Raw genomic sequence first — 4,090 nt, 5'->3', positions numbered from 1 at the left:
TTTCCAAACCTGATTCTTTTACCTCTGCATCTTCTATCCCATATCTCTTTGTCTCATGCAGGCAAGTGAGGGCATCTCTTGGAAAAGGATGCAGACGTGTGTTACTTGTTCAAGGATCCGTATGCTACTGTCATTAAAGGAAGGTCGTTCTGAACGTTTGCAAACACCCACTCCCGCGTGGGCCAGTGCTGACAGCTCCTGCTGGAGCAGCTGTGAGAAAAGGAGGGCTTGCAGCCCAGAATGAGGCCCTTCCAAACCCAGCAGCCAAGATAGTGCTGGTGAGGGGGCAGAGCGGGGAACCAGGAAGCTGGAGTGGGGACTGGTGTGTGTGCCCACAGGGGTGGGCATGGGGTTGACTTCAAACCTTCCAGTCGTGGGAGGGGCAGCCTGGGTTCCTCTTTAAACAGAGATGATGGTAACATCCACAAAGTGGCTGACCCCGGGCCGATGGAGAGTGGACACTCGGTAAGCACCCACTCTCTTCTCCTCTCCTTTGGACGGTCCTCTGGGCTCATATCTTTGTGTGACAAGACTCTCGCCTCCTGATACGCTTGGAAGTCGGTGGATAGCTGATCAAACTGGGGAGCTGCCAGAGTCCTCCCTCCTCTGCCAAGTCCTGCTTCTGATGCGGCCCACCTGGCTGCCTTCTGCCTGGGCAGGTGAGATGGAGGCAGCAGATGGGAGAGTTATTTTTAGCCTTCCAAAGAGGATGATGTCTGTGACTTTGAAGGCCACATACCCGTGGCGCTGCTTATCAGACATATGTTCATCCACCCAGCGTGCAGTGAAGAAGAAATCTCACTAGGAAAGGGCCAGAAAGCTCTTGGACCAGGCACAGCACCAGCATCCTATGGTTGACCTCAGCCGGGCCCCCAGGGTGAGGTCCAGCCTGTGGAAGCCGACTCTCGAAGGGGCCGCCTTTCCACACGGCTCTGCAGCTCTGAGCCCACCATCCTTCCCCGCACTTCTCATTTTCAGGTCCTGGTGAATTGCTCCCAATCTCCCCACGTATTTTCCTGACACCCCACGGCAGTGTTAGCCCCCCGTGCAGGCCGCCCCTCTGTCAGTCGTCACACACTATTTTTCACACACACTGTTGTTCACACACTCTGACGATCACCTGCCTCCTAAACCGCAACCGAGACCTTGCCGGGCCAGGGCCCTGCCGGATTCCTGCCTGCAGGGAGGGGGTCACCTTACAGAACTGGGCGCCTGCTGGGTGTTTGTTGAAATGAATGAATTATGTGAATTTGTCCATCAAATGTGACGACTGAGACAAGGAGGAATCTGTCAAATTTGTGACGGCTCTCCATCCCCTTGGCTCCCCCAGAGGACTTTCTGATATTGCATTGATTGCTTTAAAAAGATGAAAATGCATTCAAATGACTTTGGTTTTTGAGAATTTCACAGCCACCTGCAGAAGCCACTGCACATCTGGGGGATCCCCAAGAGAAAGATGAAAACCCTTGTGCCTCATCCTCAGGTTGGAGGACACTTGTCTCAGGACTTCCCTGGTGATCCAGTGTTTACAACTCCACACTCTGATGCATGGTGTGTGGGTTCAATCCCTGGTTGGGGAACTAAGATCCCACATGCTTCCCAGCCAGAGAAAACGAACAAATAGTTTGCCTTAAAAAAAAAGAAGACCTTTATCTCAGGGTGACCGGCTGTCACCCACATGACACACCAGCAAGGGACACAGGAGCTGGTCAGCCGGGAGCCTGGGGCGAGTCACCCTGGCAGAAGCCCCTGTCCTGGGTCACTCGTGGGCTGGGGACAACTGGCTCCCACTAAAGAGGTGCCTTCACAGCGGATTAAAGCAGTCCTAGGAAAGCTGCAGCTCTAGGAATTTGGGGTCAACCCAGGGGCCCCCCAGAGTTCAGATTTTCATCTGATGTCTTAAGCCTTCTCTGCCCTGCGCTTGATGAACACTGATTGGATTAAAGTGTCCCCAAGGCTGGGACTGGTATATACCCTTCTTCTCCACAAAACTAAGACTACGTACCTTTACTTTCCTCTGGGCTCTCATGGGGATGCCCTACTGATACCCAAGGGGTCAGGGAAGAACCGAGTGGCTGAAGGGGGTCTCCGCTATGTTTGGTGGCCTCCACTCTGGACGTGTGTGGCTTTTCTGCTCTGGTTGCTGAGCAAGGAGGCTGCGCTGTGGACTCATGGATAAACTGACTCAGTCTCCATTGCTTCTGATGGATCAAGGTTCACTGGAATTAGAGCTTCAGAGATGCTCCAGGGAAGATACTCAGAGAAACTAGGACCATTTTAATGGGAAGGTAGGCAGAGAATCTAGGACCATTTAAAGGGGAAGGTATGTGGAAATGGGGCTTCCCTGATGGCTCAGTGGTCAAGAATTCAGGAGATACAGGAGACATAAGTTCAATTCCCTGGGTCAGGAAGATCCCCTGGAGAAGGAAATGGCAACCCACTCCAATATTCTTGCCAGGATAATCCCATGGACAGGGGAGCCTGGCGGGCTACAGTCCATGGGGTCACAAAGAGTCGGACACGACTTAGCGACTGAACAACAACAAATGCAGATATGGCAAGAAAAAGACGAATTAAGCTCCAGCCTGGACTCTGAAGGATCCTCCTTGTAAAATCTTGGAGCCCGATTTTGAATAACCTGGTGGTCGTGGTGCCAGCAGCTGGGAGAGGCTGGGGGGAGCGGTGAGATTTGCCTTTTGTCCTGTCCCTGGATCTTCCTCGTTGCATCACCGAAATGAGATACCCAGGGCTCTGAGAACATGCTGCTTCAGAGTTTGAAATTACAGACTCGTGGCCACCCAAATGGCTATTTGCAGTAATAACTACTCTAGCACAGGTTGGAAAAGCCTAGTAAATGTTGCCCTGGTTTGAAATCTTCCCCTGATCCCCACCCCAGCACCTCCCCAGTGCAGAACAGGTTGAGAGGCATAGGGACTATTTTTTGTTTGTTTGTGTTTCAGAGCCAAGCTGTCTGGAACCAGTGTCTGGAAGAGCCTCTGCCCCATCCCAGCAAGTGTACCCAGCAATCAGCAGCCGCTGCCGGACCCGGGGCTGCCTGGATAAACATTTACTGTGAGATCCAGAGGGACTATCAGGGGCGGGCCAAGGATGTCACTGTCTGAGCCTCTGCTAGTCGCCATCGGTCCCACGATGACCTGGCTCATTGACCTTTGAAAGTGTTAGTCGCTCAGTCATGTCTGACTCTTTGTGACCCCATGGACTGTAGTCTGCCAGGCTCCTCTGTCCATAGAATTCTCCCAGCAAGAATACTGGAGCGGGTTGCCATTACCTTCTCCAGAGGATCTTCCCGACCCAGGGATCAAACCTTGGTCTCCCGCATTGCGGGCAGATTCTTTACCGTTTGAGCTTCTAGGGAAGGGGAATTCAAATACACTGGGAAGGAGAGAGAACAATCTAAATCAGAGACTCTCAACTGTGTCTGCACTTTAGAGTTTCCCAGGAGCTTTTGATAATTCAGATCCCCAGGCTGTGCTCCAGAGAGTTAAGTCAGAACCTCTGCGTGCGGGACTCAGCCATCCTCTCCAACCTCCCCCAGTAGATACAACACTCAGCCTTGGTTGAGAAACTCTGACTTAAATGTGCATGTGAGGTACCTGCCAGCCATCCTACCCATGGCTTACAGCCCCATGGTGAGGACATGACTCTTCTATTCCATAGAGAGGCAGGTTCCTTGTGTTTTTCATGCCATGAGTTACAGCTCTATGCTGAGTACAATTCTGGGATTTAATGATCATGTGAGCAAGGTCCTGGAACTTCATCTAATTCAACCAAAGCAACTGGACTTTATGGATAATTGAAGGGATTTTCAAATAGCATGTTGACCTAGCGAGGCTATACTTACATCCAGACTATCGGACCTCCGCCCTGGATGACTCCCCTGCGTTCCTCTCTCTGTGGATAGTTAACCATTCACCAGTGGCCCTGCCAGAAATCCAGGCATCGTTTTGTTATCTCCTTACAATCCCTCTGGCCTTGGGCCGCTCCCAGGTCTCATAGGTGCTGCTTCCAATCTTCCTCCAGGCCCTCTGCCCCTGCTTTGGGCCAGTTCTTCCTCTCCCCCTATTACCAG

At 52.1% G+C, this 4,090-nt stretch overlaps 1 long non-coding RNA gene across 1 annotated transcript; it reads left to right on the top strand.

Annotated features, from left to right (window-relative positions):
- Positions 1-1,865: 1,865 nt before the first annotated feature.
- LOC129638766 (uncharacterized) lies at positions 1,866-3,474 on the top strand. Its single transcript, XR_008708003.1, has 2 exons — positions 1,866-2,288; positions 2,961-3,474. It is a non-coding gene; the product is annotated as an uncharacterized LOC129638766 (long non-coding RNA).
- The last annotated feature ends 616 nt before the right edge of the window (positions 3,475-4,090 follow it).

Source organism: Bubalus kerabau, chromosome X (assembly GCF_029407905.1).
Source record: "Bubalus kerabau isolate K-KA32 ecotype Philippines breed swamp buffalo chromosome X, PCC_UOA_SB_1v2, whole genome shotgun sequence".
Lineage (NCBI taxonomy): Eukaryota > Metazoa > Chordata > Mammalia > Artiodactyla > Bovidae > Bubalus > Bubalus kerabau.
This window is presented reverse-complemented; position numbering and strand designations above follow the sequence as displayed.